The sequence below is a fragment of the Atractosteus spatula genome, chromosome 12 (assembly GCF_055471065.1).
Source record: "Atractosteus spatula isolate fAtrSpa1 chromosome 12, fAtrSpa1.hap1, whole genome shotgun sequence".
In the NCBI taxonomy this organism is placed as follows: Eukaryota; Metazoa; Chordata; class Actinopteri; order Semionotiformes; family Lepisosteidae; genus Atractosteus; species Atractosteus spatula.
In genome coordinates, this window is record NC_142717.1 from 19,368,711 (window position 1) to 19,386,706 (window position 17,996).

Below are 17,996 nucleotides of genomic sequence, written 5' to 3' on the forward strand. Positions count from 1 at the left end.
TCTTATCATGAGGGTTCGCAGAATACAACAGGTATATATTCAATCATGAAGAGTTACACATACCAAGAGGACATACATTCAGTATATCATTCATTTAGACCGTTTTGTAAATGAACTTGGATTACAACTTCTACTCTAGATACTCAAAACAAGTACATAACTCTTAGGAATTAAATTGATATCAACTGGTTGGGATAACAATTGAATTCTCGAGCTGTAATGCAGTGAAGTTGAATACTCATCCAGTCTCTGGGGATTCAGATCTCCCGTGGACAAAGAAGTAGTGGCAGCTTTGTTGTGTCCAATCGGCGCTCTCTGGCTCTGTGCCAGGCAGTGGTGTTGCTTGCAACGTGGTGAGAGAGATTTCTACTGCGATGCGGTGCGCTGCTGATGCTCTCTGAAAATCAGCTAGTTAGTGTTGGCTGAAACTAGCAAAGTTTGTGCACAGGAGAAAAATGACTGCGGGTCCCAGCAGGTCAGGAAGAAGACTGGTTCCTTCCTGATGAAGTGCTAGTTCTGAATAGTGATTCAGCTGTCCACAGTTCTGACCTGTTCACGAGGCTTGCTGCTGATGCTAACCTCGGGTGGATCCTTTGGTTACGCGCTGGCAACCTCTGTCCTCGAGTCTTAGAACAAAGGGAAGTCATGCACTCTGAAACACTTGCCGTTACGTGGTGGTCCGGGCTGAGTCTGAGGATGCTCAGGTGGAGCCCTGAGGCTGCAGGTTGTTCATTGGTTGAGAGTTTCATGGGCATCAGAAATCCTCGTGGGGTTAACCTGCCCTACCAGTTCCTGATTGGCTGATGATGAGTAACCATGCCCTCTGACCTTAGGGTCGTAAACCAACTTTGAATGAGACTCTCCCTTGGAATCTCAGACTTTAAGGCGCCAGAGAGTAACATTTATTAAGGTTGCTGGTGAATATCAGGAATTGGGAGTTGCTCCTTATCAGGACACTCTATCAGCTAGAACAACTCTTAATTGTGAACCAAATGGAATGGCCTCTCTGTATCAAGCACCACTGAGATGAAAGAAAGAGGGACTGGCAAGGGAGCAGAAAACTTAATTCCTGTATTTTAATAAGCCTCGCCGCTACATATATATTTCCTTTATTAATTCAATCCAATCATTCATTGTTGGTAAATCTGGGAGAACCCACTTTCTTGTTATAGCTTTTGTCCCTGCTGATATAAGGATTCCTAACAAATATTCGTCAGTTCCCCTCCAATCAAAATCCAGTTTACCAAAATATAAAGCCTCAAATGTAAAGGGTACATTCCTTTCAAATATAGTTTCCAAGGCCTCATGTAACTCCTTCCAGAAAAGCCTTATTTTAGGGCAGTTCCAGAATAAATGCCAATGATTACCACACTGTCTCCAACATGTACTTTTCCTCAGTATGGTGCGCCTTCTGACTCGGAGTGATGAAAAATCGAACAATGTTTTTCCAGCAAAACTCTCCATAAATGCAAGTTAGTACATCTCCATTGAAATTCACAAATTTTAAGCCACTCTTCATTTGAAATTCTAACTTCACTTTCTTTCACCCATTTATCTTTTATATACTCTGTAGAAAATGATTTATTTTCCTTAAAACTTTTATATAATCTAGATATAATACCTTTACCTAATTCTGATTTGTAGGCTTCTGTAACTATTTTCACTACCCCATCATTAACAATATCTAAATCTCCCCTTATAATCTCCTTATTAAAATAGTGGCGCATTTGAAGATATCTATAAAAATCTGAATTCTCCAAATTGTATTTCTCCTTTAAATACTGAAAACTTTGTAACTGATTCTTATCCATTATATTACAAAATGCAGTTATTCCTTTTGTGATCCAAATTTTAAATCTATTATCCCATTTATTTGGTCTAAACTCTGTATCGTAGGTGCACCATCTGAGTATCTTTACTGCCTCATCTAAATTATGCTCTTTTGTGATCGTATTCCATGTCCTTAGTTGAAACTTTATCCATTGATTGAATATTCTTTCAGTAATTTTGTCTAAATTCTTATTACCTAATAATGCCTGAATTGGGGGGCTATTTACAAGGGATAAATCAATATCTTTCCATCTGGCTTGATATTCTGGATTACAAGAATTAATGAGAGGTTTAACTTGAGATGCATAATAATAATCTTTCAAATTTGGTAAAGCCATACCACCTTTTTCTTTTGAAAGTTGCAATGTTTTGAATCAAATTCTAGGTTTTCTCCCCTGCCAAATAAACCTAGAAATCATCTTATCCCATTCTGAAAATTGTTTTGCAGAAACTTCTACAGGGAGACCTTGAAATAGGAAGAGTAATCGGGGCAGTAGATTCATTTTTACAGATTCAATTCTAGAACTGAAACTCATAAAGGGGATTAGGTTCCATTTCAATATATCTGCTTTAATTTTAGTTATAAGGGGTCCATAATTAATTGTCGCTGATATCGAAATATCTTTTGGTAAATAGACTCCTAGATATCTCATTGAACTTTGGTCCCACTTAAGGTGGTATTTGCTTTTTAAAAAATCGTGAGGGGTTGTAATTAAAAGTTAGAATTTGTATTTTTTGAACATTTAGCTTATAGCTTGCCAGCAAGCTAAAGCTATCTAAGAGTTTAATTAGTTCTAGAAATGAACTAGTGGGATCCTCCAGATATAACAAAACATCATCTGCATACAGTGCTATCTTGTGCTCATTCCCTCGTATAGAAATACCTTTTATTTTGCTATTTTGTCATATCCACTGAGCTACAGTAGTGGCTCTACAGTATATATAGAGCAAAAAGAAATGGAGATAAAGGGCAGCTTTGTCTAGTCCCTCGTTCTAAAGTTATTCTGTCAGATAAATACCCATTTATTTTAATTTGTACTGTTGGTCTATCATATAAGGTTTGAATACCTTTGATAATATTTTCACAAAAACCAAACCTACCTAAGACCCTATAGAGGTATTTCCAACTAACAGAGTCAAAAGCTTTCTCAGCATCTAGGCTCATCAAAGAAGCTTTTAAATTATATTGTTGAATATGGTTCATGATATGCAATGTGCGTCAAATGTTATCATGGGTTTGTCTATCTTGAATAAACCCTGTTTGATCATAGTGTATCAAATGAGGGATAATCTTTTCAATTCTTTTAGCCAGTATTGCTGTATACATTTTATAATCCACATTAAGGACTGAGATTGGTCTGAACGATCCACAATCTAATCTGTTTCCCCTCCTTTGGGATAAATGAGATAAAAGCCTCTCTCCATGATGGGGGCAGTTTTCCATCAATTAATACTGAGTTACAAGCAGAAAGAAGATTTGGTATTAATTCTGCTTGGAAGGTTTTATACCATTACGAATTAAAACCATCAGTTCCAGGTGATTTATTAGCTCTGAAGCTCGTAATCACTGAATTCAATTCTACTGGTTTTATCGTCGCTTTTAATATATTATTTTGATCTTCCGTAAGAGTTGGTAAACTGAGAGATTCCAAAAAAGTATCCATCTTTTCTTCACATTCTGATTGGGGTTGTGTATATAGTTTTCTGTAATAATTTGTAAAAGTGTTTTGGATTTCTTCCCATTTATATAATACACCATTACAGTTCTGGTCTCTTATTTTGTATATTGTATTGTAGCGGCAATGCTTATTAATAAGACAGAATTAAGTGTTGCTGTGCTTTCCCAAATGAGGCCCCATCTCTCTCTTCATCTCTGTGGTGCAGCCACAGAGAAGCTATTCATGCAGGCTGATTTAAAGATGTTTACTTTTGATAAGGGACAGCTCCCAAATGGGGATGCACTTAGCTAAGCCTGACTATCATGATCAATGGTCATCCATTGGCGCCTATCTGTCTAGGGAGTGCCAGATGGACATCTGGACTGCATTCCTAAGTGTCAGGAGTAAGTGACTCATATCTCACCTTGATCAACCAATCAGGGACTGGTAGGGCCGAGTAACCCACGTGGGACTCTGATGCCCATGGAACTTTCAGCCAATGAACGAGCTGAAGTTCCTCCAGGTAAAAACAGGCAACACAGAGCCTGTGAGACTATTCTAAAGACTATTCTAAAGAGAATTTTAAGGAGAATTCCAGGGGTGCGAGACAATTCCAGGGCAGGACGGCCCAGGAGCAGAAAGGCTCCCAAGGGCAGGACATTCTCGCAGCGCGCCTCCTGACCATCCTGAGACTCAGCCCGGACAACCACGGAACGGCCAGTGTGTCCGAGTGCCAGAACTTTCCTCTGTTCTAAGAGTCTAGAGCGGAGGTTGCCAGAGAGTAACCAGAGGATCCACCCGAGGTTAGCATCAGCAGCAAGCCTCGTGAACAGGTTGGAACTGTGGACAGCTGAATCACTATTCAGAACTAGCGCTTCATCAGGAACGAACCGGTCCTCTTCCTGACTTGCTGGGACCCACAGTCATCTTTTCTCCTGTGCACAAACTTTGCTAGTTAAAGCCAACACTAACTAGCCGGTCAGTGAGCATCAGGAGCGCACCGTCGCAAGCCGCACAGCACAGCCTGGCACGGAGCCAGAGAACCCGCAGGAGATCTGAATCCCCAGAGATTGGATGAGTATTCAACTTCACTGCATTACAGCTCGAGAATTCAATTGTTATCCCAACCAGTTGATATCAATTTAATTCCTAAGAGTTATGTACTTGTTTTTAGTATCTAATGTAGAAGTTGTAACCAAGTTCAATTACGAAATGGTCTAAATGAATGATATACTGAACGTATGTCCTCTTGATATATGTAACTCTTCGTAACTGACTGAATATATACCTTTTGTATTCTGATAACCCTCACGATAAGATCTGTTGGGTTTATATGCATATTTTATGTATTAATAAATGTATTCTTGTGTATTAGTACCTGTGTGTGTGCGTTGTTTGAGTTATACTGCAAGGTTGGATTCTAAAGCCATTAAAAGAATCATTTTGTGACTTACGGCTACAATTAATAATTGTCCCCGTAAATGCCCAAACCCCTACAGAACTGGTGCCTCGTGAGAGCACACTACAGTATTATCGGTCTGTTGTTTTTTTAATTTCTTGCCAACAGCTTTAGTGATTTTGATCCTGACTCTTAATATTTTTGTCCTGTAAATATATATATTTTTTCAATTTCCTGTGTATATAAGATGTCTATTTTGTTTCTAATCATCTTTATTTCTTGCATGATTTTTGAATCCTGTTTTTCTTTAGGTTTTTTCTCCAACTCTTTTAACTTAATATTCAGATTAGTTATCATTGTAATTGCTTTACTTTCTTCTTATGACTGCTCAGAGCAATAATTTTCCCCCTTATAACTGCCTTTAATGTGTCCCATATCATTCTCCTCCAATAATATTTTTATTTCTTGTTTTATCTGTGCTTTACATTGTGGATCGTTCAACAGACTGGAGTTCATCCTCCATGTTGTATTTCCACAATTATTACTTAATTGTATGGACAATGACACAGGAGCGTGGTCTGAAAAATCAATTCTACCAATATCGTTGATGTTGATAGACGATATGTTGAATCCTATGTCTGTCTCCCTTGTGTATAAAAAAATAATCAATCCTTGAATATACTGAATGAGGGAAGGAATAGTGAGTGTAATCTCGCCCACTTGGATAGAAATCTCTCCAAAGATCTATTATTCCCATTTCCCCCATCAGTATATTAATCCTTTTATGCAATCTCTCTGAGAAGATATATTTGTAGAATCGAGCCTGGGGTTAAGACGCACATTCCAATCACCTCCACAGATCAGTATTCCTTGTGCATTAACCATCAAATCGAACATTTTTTTATAAAAATTAAAATCACTACCAGGTGGGGCATATACATTAAGTAATGTTAGTAATTCCCCTTCCATTTTTCCCCAATACTAATACATATCTCCCCTCCTTATCTTTAACTTCTGTAAGCAACTCAAATTTAACCTTTTGAGATATTAGTATAGCCACTCCTCTCCTATGGCCAGATTTATATGAGGAGAAATATACTTTTGAGAAACCCATTCTCCTTAATTTCTCATGTTCCAATACACTCAAATGTGTTTCTTGTAAAAAAGCAATATGAGCCTCTTCTTTCTTCATTTTAGACAAAATCTTACTTCTCTGAATAAGGTTAAGTACTCCATTAACATTAAATGTAACTATTTTAAGGTCTTGCTTGGACATATTTTATGTAAGTGGTAGAACTTTCAAACTCTCTCCCATAAGACATATGTTTCATATTGTTAAACATCCTCTTCCCATCATTTTTTTCTAATAATGCATCACAAACAAAAAACACAATAAACAAAAACATTAACCAAACCATCTTAAACAAAACTGTATCCATCTCCGTCTCGTTTACAGTACTTTCTTCCAACTGTGGGGTTCTTTTCAAATGAACCCTGTATGGGCTTCTCTTTTTTTTCTTTAAAAAAAAAGGAAAGTCCATTAGGAAAGTCCTCCTTCTCCTCTGGAGGAGGGCCCTTAAGCAGGCGGTGCGATGGCAAATCCAAACTTTTATTATAAAAAGAAAAAAGAGGGTAACCAGCAAAATAAAAAGTCACTCTAGTCGTAATCACCAGATATCTATCCCGACATTTACAAATTCTCTTAAAGATCGCAGGAAACGTATTCCAAAAAAACCCCACCTAAACAAATAAATCCCGACCAACTTTTAACAACTCACTGTATCCATTTTCTTCAATCTTGCGAGGGGGATCTCTGCCTGAAACTCTGTAATCTCTCCTTATATTGCTTTTTCGAGGACTGGTCTTTCCCAGGGCCACCCCGTCTGCCAGCCTTCTGCCAAGTAAACAGTCGCTCGATTTCTTCTTCCAGTGTAGGCGCTGGCGGCATAACTTGTACTTCTTGTACTTTAGGTCCCTGCTCTGCCATGTCCTTTGTGGCTTCTACTGCTGAATGGTATAGGCAGGTGCCGTCTTCGTAAAACACCCTTAACCTCGCTGGACATGGAGTCTGAAATTTTATTTTCTGCGATTTCAACACCCTTTTTACTTCAGAATATTCCATTCGTTTTTTGAGTACTGTCGGGGGGTAATCATGATCCACATAAAATCGTTTGTTATTATGGAAAAGTTATTTCTTTTGCCAAGATTTCCGTAACACGTCCTCTTTCATCTTGTAGCTCAAAAACGTGCCGACAATGGAACGCAGTTTGGCATCAGGGCCTTTAGGTCTCGGCGCTAACGCTCTATGCGCCCTTTCAATTCCCTGTTCCACATCCTTCGGTAAATCAAGTTCCCCCCTCAGCAAATTTTCAAGGAAGGTGAGCATGGAGCGACCCTCCGATTCTTCGGGGATTCTGTAAATCTGAATGTTTTCTCTGCACGATCTTAATTCCTGGTCTGTTAATTTCGTTTCCAAAGTAATTTGTCATTGCAAGAGTTTCTTTATCACAGTTTCTGTTGTTAATACCCTTGTTTCTACTTCTTCGATCCGTCCCTCTGCCTTATCCAGTCTCTTATTAATCTTGCTCAGCTCCTGTTTAATATCCGTAAGCTGCTCTTTATTGTCTGAAGTCTCCAAGTTCGTATAATATTTTCTGAAGACTGGCATCTGCGCCATCTTGTTCAGAACACGCTGAGATGCTCCGACTGCAGTCAGAAGTCGCAGTTTCGACATCTTCCACGGTTGGTAGTTTTCTCCTGCTTCTCCTGACAGCCCCTTCAGCCATAGTTATTATTTTTTTAAACGTTTTCAGGGCTTTATTACAAAATTGTTGGGCGGTGATCCGTATTATGCTACTGTTCCCGTCCGCATACTAACTTGAAGTCCCTTAAAATATATATTTCCAACGGGGAACAGTAACCTGTGGATGGCTGATACTTTCTCTTGATGAAACACTCCTATTTGCCTTTTCCAACGTGTACATTAGCTACAGAGTTAAGCATCACTTATTTGATATAATATTGTAGCGTTTTCAGGTTCTTTTCAGAATAAAGGACCAGTGGAGACGCGATTACCAAACCAAGCGCTAGCTTTATTCATTAACCACACAAAACCAAACACAGGATACACACGCACATGAGGAGACTGACGGAACACGTACACATTGTTAGGGTGGTACAGATGCAGCCATTCAAAATGCGCGGGCGATACCGCATTATTTTGCGGTACGCTGTACGCAGTCTACCGCAAGCTACCGGTAAATACCGCGAGTTACCGTAAATTCTCCTATAATACGACAAGCAAAATAATAGTATCCGGAATTTCCGCAAGGTGGAGCTAATAAAGCTCAACCTCTCATGTTTGAGCTGTGGCCATCAAAGTCTTTAACGAAGATATTAATAATAGTATTAATAATGAATGACCTTGGACAAGCTGTAAGTGTAAACTCAAAGTATTGCCCTGGTCAACATTCTTTTTTTCATTGACCATCTTTGTAAAAGTAACACCACAGCATTTCGCAATCACGCATTTGTTTCCAATCATGCAAAGTACAGTGATTCACCATGCCTTTCACATGCTCATAAAAGAGATTGATTTAGGAACATAAACATATTACCGTATGCAAACTGTACTGTATACAGTATGTATATGTATATTTAATGTCTTAACTGTGCCCGTTTAAGTATTGACTATTCATATCTAATTTTACCACTGAAGGGAAATCTTAGTAGCTGAGCATAAAAAGAATAGGAGCATACTGCAACGCGTGTGAAGGCCATAAACGATATTAATTTTGGAACATAAACATACAGTATATGGCTGGTCTCGGTACTTTAAAGAAAACATACACGAAACATGGTTTCATTATGACCAGAATCTGTCTTGAGATATTTTTAACTTGATTTACAGTATTTGAGAGGTATGTCTTAACACCGATACTACAGTGCTTAAGTACTGCTCACGTATATGTTTCTAGGTTTATATTATGCATTTCATAAGGTCAAATTACTTTTGAGCAACTAATAAGAAGCGCGAAACGGTATGCGTTTTAGTTTCGTTTCGTGCTGGGACCCGTGGATTGATTAGAGATATCAAGTACATACAAGTCATTTTTTAAATGTTGTAGTTCGTCTTGAAAAAATGTTACGAGTACATCATCTATCAACAATTACACAGGTTCTGTTTCCATATTGCGGATTTTGGTTACGTAATATTATTTTCTAGATTTCACGTTGTGAATATATGATTTGGGCAAACAGAGCCGCAAAGAAGTACATTATGGGTTGTTGTTTTTTTTATGCAGTTTTATCTAGAACAAGCGATGCTTAAACCTTTGTCTGATTCTTGTGAAACTATCCACACGACAGTTACAGTACCTAGGAGTTGACTTCAGTGATGTCACTGATGGGATGTTTCTAAAAATCCATCCTCTGTAAAACGTCTTTTCTAGTTGTCCTGCATATGTATTCGCTAATGAAGCTGTGTGTTCTGAGCCTGGATCTCTACATTTCTGTATGAACCAGCTTAGAGGGCTAAAGACAGCTTGTGTTTAAATTGAGTGTAAGGCAATTTATGCTTCTAAAGTCATGGTCAGCATTTATTATTGTACTGTGCTGTAAACTTGTTCTGTGCCAAGTCACATTATTTTATAGCGTTTTTATAGCGTTATCAAATCCGGTGGAGTTTCCTGACTCCCATGTCACATGGTCTGTGATTGAAACTTGTAAAACCGGTTTAATTCGTCACAGCCAGCACTCCGGTTGTAAAGTAGAAGCAGGCGAGATTTCCAGCGAAAAACACCTCCCCCTTCTTCAGGTGTGAGGGTCTTCTGCTCAGAATGAAACGCTAAAATGTAATGTAGGCTCTGAATGGGTTCAATTGTGATTTGGGCTTGATTAAGGTCGCTGCCTTTCATCTAAAACCCTACTTGAATCCTTCTAAACTAAAAATCAGTGTTTGTGAGTTCTAAATAAAGAGGTATCCAGGTAACAGTGAAACGGGCGGACAGTCTGGGGAGATCGCCCGTTTTCCATGTAAATAGTTCCCTGGTTCCGCACCCCTTGGTGTTTCTCTCGCTCTCTCTCGGGTCACCTGATCATTAGCTCGAAAGATTTGAGTGCTTTGTGTATATTCTAATGGTAGTGGGGGCAGGGTGTGTGGGAACAGGTTTGGTTGAAATTGCATTGGAGATCTATGTTCTTCACACCTGAAACATTTTCTCTGAAAGCATTTTCTTCGCAGTTTAACCGATCTTGTTACAGCATGTTACAGTTTACTATTATTAACCATATTAATTTTAAGTGCTTAATGTAAAATCTTGTAAAAATATATTTTCATTGTTCAAATATACATTAAGTCTGACTATCATATAATAAGTTAAATACAAAACTAAAGAAAAAATAGGGTTAAATATAATTCAAAATATTTTGCTAACAATGTTAACTGTTTATGAATAATAAAATGTATTAGCTAAGGAGTAGGATGGCACAGTTGTTAGTATGTTTTTTGTTTTGTTTCTTTTTCATAAATACAACAGTAGTACCTGATGTCTCAGTGGCTTTCAAAATTAAATTATGCATGCAAACCTGTGAACTAGAAAGATAACTAAGATATCCATCCATTTATAATGGTGGCAAAGTGGTTAGCATTGCTATCTTGCAGCACTGGGGTCCTAGGTTCAATTCCTGCCATCCTGTGTGTGTGGGGTTTACATGTTCTCTCTGGGTTACATGGTTTTTCTCCATATGTGTGATATGACTCCCTCTCGCACTCCAAAACATACTGGTAAGTTAATTGGTTTATGGGAAAACTGGCCCTGGTGTGTGTGTGTTTGTGTCTGTCTGTCCTGTGATGGACTGGCGCTATGTCCAGGGTATATTCTGCCTTGTGTCCGTTGCTTACTGGGATAGGCTCCAAATCCTCTGTACTGGATAAAGAGATTAGAAATGGAAGTAAAGGCACTGTGTGGATGGAACTATACACAGTGTTAGAAACCCACTATGAAATGGCAGCATCTCACTGAGAATAAAATATTTTATACTGCTGGCTTAAGGAAACAGCTTTTCCACCTCTCTTGCACATCAGTATCCATACCTAGTTATTTAAACAACTTGCCTCTAATTATAAACATCTTAATATGCTGGCTCTGTGGATCCGCATCAGCTATGTTTGCCCATTCCTTCAATTCATGTGCATCCAACACACAGTTCAATGCCAGCAACTACACATAATCTAAAATACAATCCTTATTTCAGTATCTATGTAAACATATAGTCTGTTAACTTCATCATCTTCATCAAAAGTATGCCTAACCCCATTAGGAAGTGTTCTTGTTATAAGTGTATTCCTCAGCTTTCCCCAAACTATCTTCTTCTTGCCAACATCTCTAGTCTTTTATCCTGCAATAACTCAGCCAACACTTAAATCTCCAAAAGCTGCTTGTGTTAATTTCTTTAAATCACAAATATCATGTGTAAATACTGGCCATGTAATACTCTGCATTGTGGAATAATAGTTTATTTTAAAGGGAACTAGAGAAACTAAGAACTAGAGAAATCTAGTTTTTTTCTAGAATTAATAAATGCACATCCTGTTCACTGAGGAAATTAAATCCACACTGAGCAATCTTCAATATGTTCAGAATATGACAGCAAGAATCCTATCAGGGATGCATTACACCTGTTTTCAAGTCCTTGCACTGGTTACCTATCAGATTTCGAGTCAACTTCAAAATCCTTATCCTCCTTATATACTGTCCTACAACTGTTATTATTGATCTCCGAATTATTGTACTTGACATGACTTCATTCAGCCTTTCCTGAACGTCTATGACAGGCAGAGAGAGTGCTGTTTCTGGTGCGATCTTTTACAGCTGACATTTCACTGTTTTAAACGAACAAGAAATTAGATTGCTCATAAATCACTTATTCTATATAAACACAGCGTAATTGCCCTCCGAAAATCTTCTTTTTCTTGTTCGTTTTAGAGACCTTGATCGAAACTGATTTTAGATGTCAGAAAGGATTTATTTTCTCTGTATTTCCTACATTGCTTTGTCGAGATTTTAACTTTATATCTAACTTTATATCTAGGCTCAGATTTCAACTATAAATCGTACAGTAATTAATAGCAGTAAATACTGATGTTTATACATAAAAAAGTCATGCCTTGGAGTATAGACCCCCAAAGGAATGCCATAGACTCAAACTGCAAAATAAACACATACAGAAAGAAAGTATTTGTATTGTAATTGCAAATCCTGGTACTGTATGAGTGATTGGTATGACTTTCCTCATTACAAATCTCTTATTAGAATTTAAATTTCTCTGTAACTCCAGGTCAGAACAGAGAAAATGTAACTGCCTTAAGGAGTTTACGATTATGAAAAATAGAAGGATAAGCATGATACGTATGTCTTCTGTCATTTTCTAAGTCATGTTACTGAGCACCAAATCTTATTGAGAATATGAATCCATTTAAGGTTTATACCATTAAAGTAACGGTTTATTCCATGCTGAAAATGTTTGTACCAGACTTTTTTGAGGCCTGTTTAATTGTGTCTGAAGTCTGATGTTGTAAATTTTATTGTTAAAAAGATCCATGAAAATGTCACTACTAAAGTTAGCTGGTACTGTTGGTACTGTAAGTGGCAAGTAGAGCTCATATTTTAGATTTTGTGTAGTTGCTAGCGTTGAACTGTGTGTTGGATGCACATGAATTGAAGGAATGGGCAAACATAGCTGATGCGGATCCACAGAGCCAGCATATTAAGATGTTTATAATTAGAGGCAATTTGTTTAAATAACTAGGTATGGATACTGATGTGCAAGAGAGGTGGAAAGGCTGTTTCCTTAAGCCAGCAGTATACAATGTTTTATTCTCAGTGAGATGCTGCCATTTCATAGTGGGTTTCTAACACTGTGTATAGTTCCATCCACACAGTGCCTTTACTTCCATCCATTTCTAATCTCTTTATCCAGTACAGAGGATTTGGAGCCTATCCCAGTAAGCGACGGACACAAGGCAGAATACACCCTGGACATAGCGCCAGTCCATCACAGGACAGACAGACACAAACACACACACACCAAGGCCAGTTTAAATCTAACCTCAGAACCTTTCTTTTCAGAAGACTTAGTGTCTGTATCTGCTTCATTTTCTAATTTTGGTAGCACCTCTAACTGCTTGTCTTTCTTGTATGCATTTACTTTGTAATCTGTGGTCCTTTTATCTGTTTTTACATCTACTGTATTGCTTTGAGATGCCACCTTTAATGGTGATATATCAAATAAAGTTTTTTATTATTGTTATAGGGAAACATGATCAGATTGTCCCTGGTTCAGAAAAAAAGATCTAAAGTATACTAGTTTGTCACTCTTCTAATTCCCTTTGCTAAATGACTTTTCATACTAATCTGATCAATCTAACTGCCAGTTTTCTGTGCTTTCTCTATCCTGCTAGATTTGCAATTATTCTGAAAATTTTCATCTTGAAATAACTCATTTCTAAATACCTTTTTCACTGTTAACATCTTGCAGCAACTCTGCGACAAAATATACACTCTGACAGTTCATCCTGCTACCAACATTAAATAGAACAAATCTTAAGATTTCTATATTTATGTCTTTATTTAGTGGTTTCATTAGTGACAAAGGCTAAACTTTCTTGGAAAAATGTCTTTTATGTGTTGTGGAAAAAACTGACTTGCTTTAACAAAATATGTTTACAAATCCTTTCACCTGGCATTTTCGTAGTTAGAAATTATGGAACGCTCTGTTAAAAGCAAGGGAGTTTTTATGTCCGTTGCAGTTCTTTTGCAACATGAATATAATTATATCGTTATTAATTTCTTGAGATACGCGATTCCATATTATATTCCCTTTTAATCAAATTCTAAAAGTATGCTTGTTGACTCCGGTATCGTGTTAGTTAAAGACTTCGATGCTTAAAATGTTTAGGGAGAAATGGAATACTGGTGTGTATTTTTTTCTTTAAAGTACCAAGACCAGCCATATACTGTATGTTTATGTTCCAAAATTAATATCGTTTATGGCCTTCACACGCGTTGCAGTATGCTCCTATTCTTTTTATGCTCAGGCACTAAGTAAAAGGAGATGCTTCATATTGCTTGACTAATTTTAAAAACTAAGTTAGAAATGCAGACGCTCCCTCGGTGCGCTGCTCTGGTGCGCCGGCTCTTACACAGTGCCTGTCTGCCGTAAGCGTTACAATATACATACCCAACACTGCTTGTACCCATCTGTCATGCAAATAAAACACCTTGAATTGAATTGAATTGAGGGGAGAAGGGGGGGATACTAAAGCCAATACTGGCTCAATGGGCTTTGACGTGCTAATGCGTTGGTTTAACAGTCCGGGTGTGGCAGGCTTCCAATGTCAACTCGACTCGATTGGAAGACAATGAACGTATTTTAGCCCTAAATGAATTAATAGCAAACATGGTTTACATAAAATACATTTTTCCAAGAAAGTTTATAATAATACGATCTTTAGTTGAAATCTGAGCCTACTTTAAAAATAAAGGAAAAGCATTTTCAGAGAGCAATCACGCTGTGTTTATGTAGAAAAAGTGATTAGGTTTATGAGCAATCTAATTACCTAATCGCTTAAAACGCTATATAAAATAAAGTTTATTTAGAGATGAATGATCAATGTGGTAGTTTAAATAATGTGAGCCAGGAAACTAACACAGCGCCACCGGATTTAATAACGCAATAAAAACGCTATAAAATAATGTGACACAGTACAGCACAGTACAATAATACTGACCATGACTTTAGAAGCATAAATTACCTTACACTCAATTTAAACACAAGCTGTCTTTCTGTATGAACCTCTAAGCTGGTTCATACAGAAAATGTAGAAATGCATTAGCCTGATTATGATTAAAAACACATTATTAAACACGCGTTTGCGATTTAAATCAGAACACGATTTAAATCAATATAAATGTTTATATTGTAACGCATACTGTCCAGCCTCCATTTCTCTATAAAAATTTACTGTTGCACACACACACACAATAGAAGCTGGAACCGCTGTCAGAAGGGAAGATATGTTCAAAATATCGCAAATATCGATCATGTTGCGATATTTTGAAATATAAAAGTCAACTGATTGTCCATAATATCGCTTACCTATTTTTTCGAAGAAATGTTTGTTAAAATAAAAGTTCAGCACCAGCTGGATTCGAACACACAACCTGCCAGTTGGTAGTCACGCACCTAGACCAGTAGGCTACAAGAGAGCTCGCATGATCAGGCAGGCGAAACAGCCCTACACAGCCCTGCCGCAGTACACGGATATAATCATACCGTTATTAAATTCTTTAGATACGCGATTCCATAGTATATTCCCTTTTAATCAAATTCTAAAAGTATGCTTGTTGACTCCGGTATCACGTTAGTTAAAGACTTCGAAGCTTACAATGTTTAGGGAGAAATGGAATACCGGTGTGTATTTTTTTCTTTAAAGTACCAAGACCAGCTATATACTGTATGTTTACGTTCCAAAATTAATATCGTTTATGGCCTTCACACGCGTTACAGTATGCTCCTATTCTTTTTATGCTCAGCTACTAAGATTTCCCTTCAGTGGTAAAATTCAATATCTACAACGGGCACAGTAAAGACGTTTACAGTAAGTCTTTCTACGACAGACCAACGGACCACGAGTGCCCCTGTCGGTCAACCAATCACGCACCGCGGTATCCCGTGTCATCCTACCTGCGGTATCTGTACCGCGGTGTCTGTGCCGCGCACTTTGAATGGCTGCATCTGTAATTACCTAACAACACACTATACTTTTACAAGACTACACAGGGCACTCGAACTACTAGGACATTATTTACACAGGTAGGGTCAGCCGCTGGTCATCGTGCTGACCCTTAGACTCTCCCCGGCTACCACTCCCAGCATGCCCAGCGGTACTACGAGCGCCTAGGGGCGCTTCCTCTTCACCACCAGGCGAGGGCGTTACACTGCCCCCACCTGAAGCGTCTGGCGTCTCGCCAACGTCGAACACCCCCCTCAGGCTGTACTCGTACTCGGCTAACTGCTGTGGAACCCTGCGTGAGCGGCCGCTGCTCCGCGGTGACGGCTGGCGACCCACGGACGCCCCACTGTCGGCCGGCTCCAGCCCCGGCTGCTCCTCTAGAGCCTCCCCACACGGCTCCTCCTCCCGGGCCCGGTAGGGGGCCAGGCGGTCTCGGTGCAGGACCACCACTCTCCCCCGTGTTCGCAACCGGACACGGTAGCAGACCTCGCCCACCACCCCGAGTACCTCAGCGGGCCCCTCCCACGACGGCGCCAGCTTAGGGCTGAGGCCTTTGCGGCAGCGCGGGTTGTACACCCAAACCGAGTCCCCGGGCTGGAAGGCAGGCCCCCTGCAGCGCAGGTCGTAGTGCCGCTTCTGCCGGACCCCCGCCTGTGTCAGGTGGGTCCGTGCAAAGCTGTGCACCTGCTGCATCCGCTGCCGCAGGTCCCACTCGTAGTCCGGTCCAGCTGGCGGTGCCGACCCGTCTCCGGGCGGCAGGCCGAAGACCAGGTCCACCGGGGTTCGCATTTCCTGGCCCAGCATGAGCGAGGCCGGGGTGCACCCGGTGGATTCCTGGACCGCGGTCCTATACGCCCAGAGCGCAAGGGGGAGGTGGCGGTCCCGGTCCCGTTGGTGCCGGGACACCAGGGTGGCCAGCTGGGTGGCGAGCGTCCGATTAAACCGCTCCACCAACCCGTCGCTCTGGGGATGCAGCGGTGTGGTCCGCGTCTTAGTGATCCCCAGGCGCTGGCACACTCTGGTGAAGACCTGGGACTCGAAGTTACGCCCCTGGTCACTGTGTAACTCCTCCGGCACCCCCAGCCTGGCAAACATCCCCTCCAGCAGTGCATCGGCCACCGTGGGGGCACTCTGGTCCGGGAGGGCGTAGGCCTCCGGCCACTTCGTAAAATAATCCATGGCCACCAAGACGTAGGGGTTCCCGGCCTCGGTGCGCGGAAACGGGCCCAAAACGTCCACCCCCACCCGCTCCATAAGAGCCCCCACCTGGTGTTGTTGAAGGGGGGCCCGAGAGCGCTCGGGGGGACCCTTCTGCGCCACGCACACCGCACACGTTCGGCAGTACCGCTCCACGTCCCGGTGTCAAAGACCCCAATAAAAATGGCCTCGTAGATGCTGCAGGGTTTTTTTACCGCCGAAGTGCCCCACGCCCGGCTGGCCGTGCACTGCTCGGAGCACCGCCCCGCGGAGCGACCGAGGCACCACCAGCTGCCACCGTACCTCGCCACTGGAGGGTACCCGCCACCCCCGGCGCAGCACCCCGTCCTTTACCTCCAAGGCCTCCCACAGGGCGCAGAGGGCCTTGACGGATTTTGGGTGCGGGGCGAGCTCCTCTCGTGTAGGCCGCACTCCTGCTGCCCTCCAGCGGAGCACCGGCCCCACGTCAGGATCAGCTGCCTGACGCTGCGCCAGGTCTGGCAGGCCCACCCCCAGCGGCCCCTCCCGGGCCGTGGCCGCGGTGCTCACCCCCGCCACGGTGCGGACAGCCTCCTCACACTGCTCCCGCCGGGCGCAGTGGTGGCAGTCCGCAGCCTCGCAGGGGCGCCGCGAGAGAGCGTCGGCATTGAGATGGCGAGACCCCGCACGGTGCACGACAGTGAAGTCGTACTCCTGCAGGATCTCTATCCATCGCGCCATCTGCCCCTCCGGCTCCTTAAAGTGGAGCAGCCAGGTGAGGGACGCATGGTCGGTCCTCAGCTGGAACCGGGTCCCGAACAGGTACGGCCTGAAGTGGTGGACCGCCGCCATCACTGCCAGCAGCTCGCGACGGGTCACGCAGTAGTTCCGTTCAGCCCTAGTCAAAGCCCGACTATAGTAGGCCACTACACGCTCCCCGTCCGGCCCCTCCTGCGCCAACACCGCACCCACCCCCGAGTTACTCGCGTCGGTATCGAGAACATACGGCAACCGCGGGTCGGGGTAGGCCAGCACGGGGGCCCCCACCAGAGCTTCACGCAACCGGCCGAAGGCAGTCTCACAGCCCGAGTCCCAGTCAAAACGGCGGCCCTTGTCGGTGAGGCGGTGCAGCGGGGCA

General features: G+C 41.5%; 1 protein-coding gene across 1 annotated transcript in view; it reads left to right on the plus strand.

Annotated features, from left to right (window-relative positions):
- LOC148822745 (uncharacterized) overlaps positions 1-17,996 on the plus strand; it is a 36,171-nt gene that overhangs the window by 12,903 nt on the left and 5,272 nt on the right. The gene's annotated exons all lie outside the window — the stretch shown is intronic.